Source organism: Sabethes cyaneus, chromosome 1 (assembly GCF_943734655.1).
Source record: "Sabethes cyaneus chromosome 1, idSabCyanKW18_F2, whole genome shotgun sequence".
Taxonomy (NCBI): Eukaryota; Metazoa; Arthropoda; class Insecta; order Diptera; family Culicidae; genus Sabethes; species Sabethes cyaneus.
The window spans coordinates 141,745,081-141,758,117 of NC_071353.1; positions in this window are offsets into that span (position 1 = coordinate 141,745,081).

Sequence of the window (13,037 nt, forward strand, 5' to 3'; positions counted from 1 at the left end):
TAAACTGCTTTTCTTCGCTTTTTGCTTTTCTTGTACAATTGTGAGTAACAGCAAGTGAAGAAAATGACAATTGAAATCTGAAATCAAAGAAAAGAAAAAACTTTTTGATTGAATCCCACTATTTAATATTTATTTGTAACAGATACGTAGTTCACCTACGACGTCGGTAAAAGTTTTTTCTTTTCTTTAATTTCAGAGTTCGTATTCCACTAAGAGGCTTCAAAAACTTCAGACAATTGACATGTTTCTCACTTTTCTTGAATTTCATTGCAAATTTTAAAATTGCAAATTGTCGTATGTGATACATACATACATACATACATACATACACACATACATACATACATACATTCATTCATACATACATACATACATACATACATACATACATACATACATCACACACATTGAATACAATCAACATTTGATTGATACGTTTTGATTTCACACGTTTTAACGGTTTAATATACGGTGCTTAAGTGTTAAAGTTTGAATAACTTTTGAATGAAGCGTCCGATTTTAAATAACTCAGTTTCGTTTGATAGATCTCAGCAGTAATTTTCAAATAATCATAAAATGTGTGATGTTTTTCATTAAATTAATGCTTATATGTTACATAAATATGTTTTAAATACAATTTTTTCACATTTCTTTATGTAACTTTCAAAATACAAGTCCAATCGTCATGAAATTTGGAAGTTAAGGCTTTGCAAGGCTCCCCTTTCATATGCAATCAATTTTGTTCAAATCGGTTAAGAGACCTGTGAGATAATGAAGTCCCATATTTTTCGTATTTTTATACATAACTTTTGAACTAAAAGTCCGATCAGTATGAAATTCAATAGCGACCAATGGGACACCTAGACCTTTCATTTGACACTAAGAACATTAAAATCGGTCCAGCCGTCTCCGAGAAAAGTGAGTGAGATTAAAAGCGTCACATACACACACACACACATACACACACACACACACACACACACACACACACACACATACATACACACACACAGAAAATGCTCAGTTTCCGAAACTGAGTCGAATGGTATATAACATTCGGCCCGCAGGACCTTCTTTCCATTTCCGGTTTTCCAAGTGATTTCTATACCTTTATACTATATATTTATATAGTAGAAAGGCAAAACGTTAGAACTCGTTATACGTATGAGTTTTCAACATACAATGTTCTACAAAAATATATCTATTGATAAGATAACCAACTTTGTAAAACATTATAATGCAATAAAACCACTGCATTGGAAGAAATCAGCAAAAAAGTGATTTTTGAGAGGTCTTGTTGTAAAACACCCTGTAAGTTAGAAACGCCTAAAAATACGCCTACTATGTCTTTGGCAAAGTTACTTATATAATCTTTAGCTACAACTTTATCGAAGAAATTATCCTTCTATCTCTTTCTTATAAAAAGTTATTATTGATTATGTGTTTACAAGCCAAACTGGAACTCAATCATTGATTTCACATTATTTGTCTTTTAGAGTTGTACAACTTTGCTGAACATTGTGGGGAGCTATTCTAAATCGCTTAGCCGCAAAAGTAAGTTTCCACTTAACTTTCGTTTCTGGACCACTGTGCAATGTTTGTTTGCCAGCAGCGAGGCAGATACCAGTCCAGGTAAGACCGTCCACAAAATGTGTCGCGATGAAAGCATGTGGAATGTGACTAGCGGAGTTATTACGCAAATTACGTCAGTGTTGCAGCGAAAATGGCAGGAAGACCAAGAGGCGATCCGTGAAAAAAGTAGCAGGCTTTCGGTCTCGTCGGATTCGTTGGGGAACTCTCCGTCGGTGTAGAGCATATTCACCGCCAGGGATTGCTTGAGTTGACTGCTGAAAAAATAGGAGTTTAAACTTCCATCGCCGAGGAACTCTCCGTTGGTGTAAGGTAGATCTATCATCGGAGACTACTTGAGTAGATTGTGCCAGAAGTAAACGTACTAAACACGCTCTCAGAAAGGAATCCTACGAGGTTTGCCGTGAAAGAATGGATGTCAATGGATGTGCATCGACGCACGTCTCGATAGGTAACGGGGAAGTACATTGGACAAATGTAATTTCGAACACACTTGCACTAATCGAAGAAAACCTCGCCATCTCCAAATCGGTACACGTCTCGACAGGTACTGAAGCAGTGTAAAGGCACATCCTCCTCCCGAAGTAATGCTTGATGGTATTTCCGGGAGGGTAGGGAGCACACGGAGGTAGTAAGTTTTTTAGTGGTTAGGCATAAAGTACAAAAATTGTGAATCCCAGATAGTGCCAACATACTACAGGACTACGTAGGACTACATCTTACCGGAGAGTATCATTCCAACATTTAAATCCAGTCGAGCGTCGAACGAATATGATTTGTTAAAGACAGCTCTGTGTTATTTATAGAATTTTGAACATGCATAACCCTGGTAACTACATTGTGCTGGTAGTCCTACGCTAAGCTTGTGTCTTTGTCCCGAGACACAGACCCATTGTAAACAGTAATTGAATCATTATTATTGAAAGTTATAACTTCTGTAACTATAACAATATAATAGGTAATTAAACTTTCTAACGTCAAACTTTGCTTCCTCCAAACCTTCTACATTCAGTTCGGCTTATGTGCTTCCTATTTAGGTGCTACAACTCAATCGCATAGGGCATTATTAGTCATTGACAATTTCATTCAATTCTCCTACTTTTCTGCGGTAATTGTCTGCCGTTGCCAAGTTGTGCCATAAAAAACTATCAATACCAGCCTCCTGCCGAACGCTGTTGATGGACCATGCTGTTATTATCATCATCTTCGCCACTCGCGCGGTTCGGCCTAGTTTCGACCCCCCTTGGGAATGTTTACCAGCAATCCAGCAACCACTCGCTAGAGCTCGCTTGTAGGGCAGTTTGGTTATGAGATTTTTCCGTACTTTGTCATTGGATTGTTTGAGGTAGTAATTTTTCTCCACCCGCGCACACGTCTAACCTACTAACTACGTTTCGGCATGGATGGAACTGATATATTAGTAGGTAAAGCTTCGGCCTTTCGTTGGCCATTGTGCTTGAGAGATAATTGAGACCTCCGATTGGCGGTGTGCCTTGCGGGACGCGTATGCGATATGGCAAAGATACACGCGCAGAATATAGGTCTTACCTGACCAATTGTCCAACGATTGTGCAGTCACGTCGTTTCGAAACAACTCTCCGACGGATGCGTGGTTCACGTGTGTATGGAATGGGAATGATGGGCATAATTATGGTATTTTTTACCCCTTTTAAAGTATTTACCCGCTGGCAGTTTTTGGCCCGTAGCCAGCCGTTCACTAATCGTAGTTTAGTGAAGATGATTTAACAACGTCGTCTTCGGCAGGCAGCCGTAAATTTTAGAAGGGTTGATGAAATTGGTTGGATATCATTGAGCCATCCGATCCGTGAGCGAAGCCGACGATGTCCATAAAAAAGCACTGATTTCTGTGTGTGCAAAATTGGTTGGCCATCGAGAGACGGTCGGTCCCTCGCATATTTCAGCAACGGGCATCTAGGTAACTATCGTTTTCCTGTTGAACGAGATCCTGCTCGATTATTCAGAAGCCATTCGTTCGTTACCTCTTGAGCTATAAATTATTCTGAAGAAATCAGCAGCTAGTGGTTGTTCTATTGAATGGCTCTGCTTCGGATAGTTCGAGCGAAATGAAATAGCATGGGGAAGGGAAATTAACCTATTGCCGACCTGCCAGATATTGCCAGTCTTTGGAGTTGCACAATCTCCAGTTTCTTGATAACTAAGTCATGGGAAAAGTACCGATTGTTGATCGGTAAGTTGAAAACACTAACCTTTACCCTATCTGCTAATGGAATAATCAATCGCATCGAAGAAAGAAAAACGGCCTAACGATCAGCAGTGGTGCAGGTACAGGTAGGTACAGATGCGAAGATGCTGCTGCCGCTGCCGGCTCAATAATCGTAATGCGGTAATTATTCATGCACTGCTGACAGTCGATGTATTTCTTTATTTGAACGTGATGATGAGTTTATCCTATCCTATAGATATCTTCCAATTTATTTACCTTGTCGTCATGTTGACTGCGATCATTTGAAAGTAATTTTGAATGTGCATACCTTTGAGCACACAATTATATTGGTTATATGTTTAATCGTAACGCAAGATGCAACATAAATGTTTTAACTGATCATTTAAGTTTCAAACTGTTTTATTATGCGGTAATTCTACACTTGTTAATTACCTTGTAAGTTAAGTAATGGTGGAAAATTAGAAGTCTAAAAATTATGTAGATAATATATTGGTTGAAAATGGTTAAAAATGAGATTTACACTATTAATTATATATCACTTTAGTTGATATTTGCGGTGAAAATATTTTCACCGAAAAAATCAGCTGAAGTGATATATAAAATTCACGGTGACGAACTCTAACAATATTACACTATTAATACCTCAATACAGTGGACTCCTCGTTAGCCAAGGGGCCCGACTGTCTCAAAACAAGTTGAATTTTTAGTAAACCTTGAGAACTATATCATACGACATTTCCTAAATTTGCAATGAAACAATTAACACATGGCAAGGTTCTGTAAAGAAAAAGAACAGGGCTTTCAAATGGAGTTAAACGTTTTTTTGGCGCTTCTTGTAGCATTTTTTCTCCTCTTTCCATAGACGATGTTGTTGTTGTTTGTTGTTTAGATTATAGTCACTTTAACCAGTTTTTGGTCATTTGCGACTTCTGCGGAGTTGGGATTTGAACCCGGGTCCTCGGCGTGAGAGGCGTGAATGCTAACCACTACGCCGGGACTGACCCCTACTCCATAGATGATCTTAAAATGAAAATCGGTTGGGAGGCTCATGGCAAAAATGGCGATTTTTTTTATAAAATCCAATATGGCGACCATGTTTAAGAGCATTTAAGAGAGCTTCTTTACATAACCATGCCATTTGTTAATTTTTTCATTGACAATTTAGCAAATATCGCATGATACAGATTTCAAAGTTTGTTAAAAATTCAACTTTTTTTAAGACGGTTGGGCCCCTTAGCGAACGAGGGATCGACAATTTCAAGGTCGCGAAAGTGTAATTCTCATTTTTTAGCCATTTCCAACCAATTAAGTACAAAAGTTCTAATATTCCAATATGTTAGTAGTGCACCCGATTCAATGAGAATTACCCAAGCAGCAATGTGAGTTTTATCGTACTCTTATGACGGTTTCCATGACCAGTTTTGGTCTTAAATGCTATCATAAGAGTGTAATAAAACCCGAATTGTTACTTGGGTTACTTTTCATTGTCGTTCCGTCGCATTTTCGCGTCTCTTCGTTGTCTTTTCTTCATAATTTCTTCATCTGTTCGACATTTGTCCGTCGAATTTTGGTTCTTCGTCATTTCTCTCGTATTTTCCTTCCCACTTCCGTCGTATTAGGCCATTGCAAATCATTTTCAAAGTTTTTGTCACCCCCCCCCCCCCTTAGAAATTGGCTTGAAAAATCGGGGGGGGCAGAAAAATAATTTGTAGGATATGTGTCAAATTTTTTTTTATAAAATCAATTGTCTGTGGGCTCTACAGTCTGAAAAACTCGAAAAATGAGTGTACAAGTTGAATTAACGCTTCTAGCATGAAACAAAAATGGAAATTCGAACAATGGAATTTCCGAAAATCGGCCAAAAAAGTTTTTCTTCGTTTTTGTCTTTTTTCGTAGATTTTTGCATAGAAAATAATAACGTATATATTATAAGCAAGAATAGATTTGGTTTTCACGTTTAAACTTTTAAGTAAAATGCCCAAGTTTTTTTATGTAGACATCTTCCGTCATTCTTTTTGCTGTCTTCGCCGCGGTCTTTTTTAGGATTTTCATCGCTTTTTTGGAGTTTTTTAAATACATATTTTCTTTCCATTTTGTTAGTTTTTTCTGTTGTTGTCTCTTTTCACTGTTTCATAACATTTTTATTGACTTTTCATTGTCCTTTTGTCATCTGTTAGCTGTCTTTTTGTCGTCTTTTTTGTCCGTTTTGCGCTGTTTTACCGTCTCGTTGTCACTTTTCAATCAGTTTGTTGTTGTTGTTCTTTTTACTAATTATTGTAGTCTTTTCATATTTTTTTCACCACTCAATGCCAATTTCGGTCTTTGTATCGCCTTCTTATCATCTTTGTGTCACTTTTTTGTTATTATTTTGTTGTTCTTTTGTCGCATTATTTGTCGTCTTTTTTCCTCCTTTTCATTGACTGAAGTTTTTAGAGCGTGTAATAGAATACGAAACTTTTCATTGATTTTTTTCCATCGTACTTTGCTTGCGTCTCTTTTCGTCGTCTTTTTGCCGTGTTTCTGTCGTTTTTTTATCGTATTCTCGTCGGCTTCTTGTCATCATTTCTTTACCGTTTGCTTTGTCGTTTGCGTTTTTTGTCGTTTGCTCGGCGTCTTTTGCTGTTTTTGTTTTGTAGTATTTTCTTCATCTCACCATTCTTTTTGTCGTATTTTCATTTTTTTTATAAGAGTCTTTGTTGTTTCTGAGTTATGGCCGAAAAACTCGGCCCAGCTAGCACCAATTCGTATATCAATGTACGAAAACTATCGTAAATATCTCCTAACAAACTCGAAATGGTAACTAAATCTGGATAAAGTGGGCTCAAGTTGATTTTCAGCACAAAATCGTAGAGTAGTACGGAGCGACTCGAGCTTAATCGGATATTATCGTATATAAATACTTATATAGTCGTAACGCTCAAAATTATTCGTAATCACGTATATCGCCTCCAAAATAGTACGGATATGCCAATTTTGCGCATGAAATACGATTTAATTAGCATGTATATCTGTACGTAATGCTGATTTTTACCTTTTTTATACATATGAAAATGCTAGCTGGGAGTTTTCCTGAATATTTAACTAATTCAAAAATCCATATCTCATAAACCGAGCAACCTGGAGCGAACAGTTTCTTATGCAAATGTTAGTAAATTTACTTAGCATATAGGTAGTCCGTCTCATGCTGCTCCTGAAAAAAAACGGAAAAAAGCATGGAAGGAAACGTAACAAAAATTAGACAAACGGGATAGAAAAATAGGAAAAATGAGAGAAAAAGAAGGAAAGAAAAATCGGGGGATACATGAGATGGAAACGGAAAAAAGTGGAATGAAGAACACGGACAAAAAGGTGAAATGACGTAAAAAAGACGAGGCTGGGCAAAAAAAGAGGAAGAACGGAAGAGAAAATGAGTAAAAACCAGGGAAGACGATATAGAAAACGAAAAAAAGGAAAAAGAATGACGGAAAGGGAGAAAAAACCGAGCAAAAAAGAAGAAAAAAGGAGAAAATAAAAAAGCAGGAAAAAAACGAACAGAACAAAATGGAGAGAGAAAAATCAAAACGGAAGACAAACAGGTTAAATCGGAAAAGAAAAACAAAATATGGCAGAGAGTAAGGAAAAGCTGGTCTTAATAAAAGAATGAACGAAACAGAAAAAATGAAAAAAGAGCTAACGAAGCAGAAAACAATACACGATACAAGAAAGGAAGAAAAACTAACCTGAAAACAAAATAAGGAAAAACGAAAGAAAAAGAACGATACGGTAAAGAAAAGAGAAAGAGGATGCAACAGGCAGAAAAAATGGAAAACGGCAGAGAGAAGGAGGGAACAGAAAAAAAAAGAAAAAAAGAAAACAAGACCGGAAAGAGAAAATATTATAGAAAGGAAACGAAAAAGAGATAAAGAGAGAAAAAAGAAAACCGATAGAAGAAAAACAGGAAAAAGAGATCAAATGGAATACCAAAAGGAGATAAATAAGACAAAATCGGAATGGGAAATGGAAAAATAGGACAGAAAAAGATGAACTGGAAAACCCTTGTTGATAGGGTGAAAAGGTAAAACGAGAGAGAAAAAGACGAATAAAATGGGATAAAAAAGGAAAGATGCTAAGGAAACGAAGGGTGTCTAAAACAGCATAAACGTGATAGAACACGATCAGAACAGACGAAATGGAAAACGAGAAGGAATGCGGGAAAAAGAATTCGAAAAAGACAAAATCTGCCTCGTTGGCGAAAAGAGAAAAAAAAGACGGAAAACAGGGGAGAAAATTACAAAAAAATGAAAAATAGTATAGAAAACAGTATTTTAGTATTAGAGCTGTCTGATGGGAATATTATTAAATTTTCACATTTAAAGATGGTTTACTGATGGACCTAGAGGTAGTCCGTCTCCTGCTCCTGCTGCATGGGGGAATGCCTGACAAAAACCGGAAAAGATTAACACGGAAGCAAAAAAAGGTGAGACTGGACAGGAAAAAGGGAGAAAGGGAGAGAAAAAAAAAGAAATGAGAAAAAAAATCGATGAAGAAAACGAGGTAAAAGAGAATGACAATGAGGGCAAATTGGGCAGAGAAAGAGAAAAAATGGAGCAAAAAATAAGAAAAAAGGAGGAAATATAGGAGCAGGAAAATTGAGAGATCAGAAAATGAGCAAAATGAGGAGAAAAAAGGAAAAGTAAGACATAATAAGAAGAATAACTGAACAGACAAAAGCGAAAACATTAAAATAAAAGAGTTGTCGGGACAGAAAACAAAAAACGTGACAGTAAAAAATAAAACAAGCCTGAAAATAAGGAAAAACGGAAGAAAAAAGACGAAATACGGAACAGAAAACAACAAAACTGGTGGCGAAAAACAGGACAGGAAAAGAAAAGAAAGACGAAACGGCGGACAGAAAAAAGGAAAAACGACAGAAAAAGGGAACAGATAGAAAATGCCCAAAAAAACGTGACAGGAATGATGGGAAAAAGGGAGAGAAAAAGAGACGAGAAAGGGAAAACCAATATTCTTCGTTTCCTCTATCGGTTTTCTTCGTTTCCTTTATTGAGTCTCTCTCTCTCTCTGTCTCTCTCTCTCTTTCTCTCTCTTTCTCTTTTTTTTCTCTCTCTCTCTTTTTTCTCTCTCTCTTTCTTCTTATTCTTGTTTTTTGGTTTCTCCTGGTTTCTGTACCGTTTTCCCTTTCTTAGGAAACGAAGAACGGAAACGGAAAAAGAGATCAAACGGGTTATTAAAAGGATAAAAGTGTACAGAAATAAAACTGGGAATGCACAAAAATGGGAAACTAGGACATAAAAAGAAGAAAAGGAAAATGTATAAATTTAAAGAAAACAACCGTAGAGAAAAAGAATGAAACGGAGAATAAAGGAGCAAAAGGGAGTTAAAACTGTAACAGAAAAAAACTAACAACAAAAAACGAAATAGGTAAGAGAAAAGACGGAAAACGGGAAACAACATTATACAAAATGAGTGAAAAACAGGATTAAAAAATTAAATTTTTTTAAAAACTATTTTAAACGAAGAAAAATAGAACAATAAAACAGAAAACATAGGACACAAAACAGAAAAACGAGAGGAAGAAAAAGAAATAAGAGCTGAAAGTGATAGATAAAATAATGAGAACGTGAGTAAATAATGCAGAAAGAAGAAAAAACGGCACAAAATGTGGAAAAATGAGTCTGGAAAAGAAAAAAAGAAATAGCAAAACGATAAACCTTGTAAAGGATTAATACCGAAAAATGACAATCCTGATTTCAAATAAAACTTCATGACAAATTCAATGTCTAACGTCCAAATTCAAGTCCAATTTGAACTCTTGAAGTCTTCAAACCTCATTTAATTCAAATTTTAAGTTCAACCTTAAGTCAAATGTAAGCTCTTATTTCAAGTCCAATTTCTAGTCCTATTTTAACTTCGATTTTAAATCTAATTGCACCCGAAAGTCCGGAGTTTTCAACCTAATCGGTCGGCAAAAATGCCAAAAATCTTAAGTAGGGTAACCTATAGTGAACCCTTTTCCTATAATGGACCTCGAGTACAACTTTGGCGTTTATTAGCTTGTAGTTCTTGTATACCGTCAAACGGGGTAACTTGCAACAGCGGGGTAACATGCAACAACGCAATATCGATCCAATTTACTATACTTTTTGATCTGTTACTTCAAGTTGTAATCTATATCAGTCACTGAATCTTGTTGTTAACAGTTCAAAGAAGCCTTAAATACTGTTATGTTGATGATCTGCTGTTTTGGTGATTTTTAAAAAATCCCACAAGTTGGTGTCAAGTTCATCGTCAATTTTTCGTCAGTAAAACGTTTGTGTCGCCCACAGGCACTTCAAATTAAAGAAGCCTAACATACATTATTTATAGTAAAATAAATAATAAGGTAACAAAATAATAAGGTAACAAAATAATTGATTTTTGATGACTAGTTTTGTTTATCTTATTTGTTACCACGTTATTCGTAAAACAAGTACTTAAACGGGGTAACTTGCAACAGCTGGTAGATATAAAAAGCTGTGTTCCGTTACCTTCAAGAGGCACGTTATCATTTAATTTTGCATCAAACAATACTAAAGCATGCCTAAAGAGTGTAAGATACTTTCGATAAGTCGGAAATATGCCAGTTTTTCTCTGGATATACTGAAAATGGCCATAGAAGAGGCCAAAACGAAAATAACCTTACTGAGAGAATCGACCAGCAATATGATAGTGTCTAATTACGATCACTCGTAACGTAATGAACATTCATATATTACGTAACCGAGATATCGATGATTTTTAACTCTCCCGCTTCACTTCATGACGCAATTTTGCATAGTGGATATACAACGTGTAATGCATTGTTACACAACTCCCGTTTCCTTAAGTGCGTTACGTAATATGTGAATGGTCCTTAAAGAAGGCAGCTCTATCGGATCCAGACAAGGAATATCAACTGCATGCATGATATAAAACGTTATTTCTGTAATTTCCGTTACGGGGCTCATATTTTTTTCACCAACGTGACATAGGACATTTATGCGTATATTCATAGCAAATGCAATTAAAAATCTCAAGTCGGATTATCATTTGCATATTCAAGTCAAAAGAAACTCATACAAATCTTTAAATTCGTTCAATTTACAAAAAATATTGTTTGTTGCAAGTTACCCCGTTTAGGGGTTACTAGTAATAAATTAGTTAAAAAATTCTACAACAGCCAATATTAATCGCATATTTTTTCTCAATATGTGAAATTGTTCTATGGTAGACCTAATAACTTTGTATTAATTAAGATAAGTTTTCACTAGCACTCATAGTTGAGAACTGTTGCAAGTTACCCCGTTTGACGGTATTACATGAAACAGAAAGTACTAAACATAACAAACATTTTAGTTCATATAAATTTAGCTGCATTTAATTTTATTAATACCCTAAAATCGACATTTCCAGCAAGTAAGAGTCCATTCTACGGTTAACAATACAAAATACACTAGAATTGCTATAATGGACTCGGTCGCTATCCTATTGTAAACCACAATGGTCAATAAAAGGAAAATGGACAGTCCAATTTGTTATGAAAAAATATGTAAAATATAGTGATTTGCAACATAAATTGATATTTTTTCAGGATTACTCGAAAGTTAATGTAAAGTTGTAAGTGACATCGGTTGAGTGTGTAGCATTATCAGCTTATGATAATTCATAGAAGAAGACAACTCAATCACTGAAGTTAATTTACTCTAGGTTATAATAAATTCGCCATCCTACGATTACTTGATTTTTCGGACAAAACCCTTCTGAAAGATCGGGTGTCCCACCTTTTATTTGTGTCCAGGCACGATATTGAGAAAAACGACGAAGCAATGGACGGTTGCTTCAATGCAGTTTAATGTTGCCGTGGTTGTCTTAGGTCAAAATCAGAAAGTCTATTAGTGATTTCACATATACATAGTCCGTAGCAAAAGCGTTCCGAAATTTGAGGTTACTAATGAAAATCGCATAAAAACACCCACGAGGAAAAGGGTAAATCCACCCTAATTGAGCCGCCACAATTTACAATTTATCCTCGGTTATTACGAAAGGGCCACATCATCACAAGCCACAAGCTGTCACCGACAGCTCAGCGGCGATTGGAAAAAGAGGCCAAATACAAATTAAACTTCGCGCACTTCGTAGGTAGGCACGTAGTCGAAACTCATTAACGCAGTGCAAATTGAGCTCGAAATTAGAAAACTGACTGAAAGTGTTGGTAGGCATCATAGTCCTTCCGTAATTACCTACCCGTTTTGCGTTTGATTCCTTTTGAGCCCAGGGAGACTTGACATTTCAATTACACTTGGCGTTGTCAGCAGTGTTGCAACAAAAACGCCACGAGCCAATAATTTACGCGTCGGTTTTAGCTGCAAGTGATTTTGAATGGCCGGACGCGGTGCGAGTTGCAACTAGTAACTGCATCAGTTCCGGAATCCGCCAGCCGCGGTCAACCGATGCGACGATTATTGTTTAAATTTATACTTATTGCTATTGCATCTGCGGTTTCGCGTGCTCGGCGTTGGAGCTCGACGCATGGAAACGGCTTGCAGCAGCAGCATGTTGTGCTGTATTGGATCTGTAGTGTTAATGGAATTAATAAACAAGTATGCTTAATCCGTTCCCTGTAGCACTCGGTTACGCTCGATCCGTAATCGCCAATATCCCAAGTAGGGCACACTTACTTGCTTCAGAGTTGTGGCACTATCATACTAAACCGGTGATGACGGCAGTGTTGTTTTCTTTAATTTACCCCTATACGAACTAATAAATAGCTATATCTATGTATGATTAAATTGTATGGTTTTCGAGTTTCAACTCATATCTATTCACCAGAATCCAAAGGCATGATCTAAACTACGATTTTGGAATTGCAAAATGTGCATGTAAGGGTACGAGTTGTCCGAAAATTTTATATCCAATCCAATCTGTATGTAAAGCTGCGATCAGATTACGATTCGAAAGTAATGCCCTCGGACAGACCAAGCTTAACCGATTAACGCAAACAAATGGTATTGTTAACCATCTCCTGTGTGTCCTTATGTCATCTTCGCACTCTGCGGATCGTTCTCTCGACTGCAATTTGGTCAATTCCACCGTGTATTTATGTGGGGGTCATTGGTTGATTGCTGATTGGAACAGAGTCTGTTGAGATAATATTGGAATCGTCTTGGGGCGGCCGAAGAAAAAAAAACGGGCTATTATACTTAGAGTGTTGTGGTTGGACAGGTTT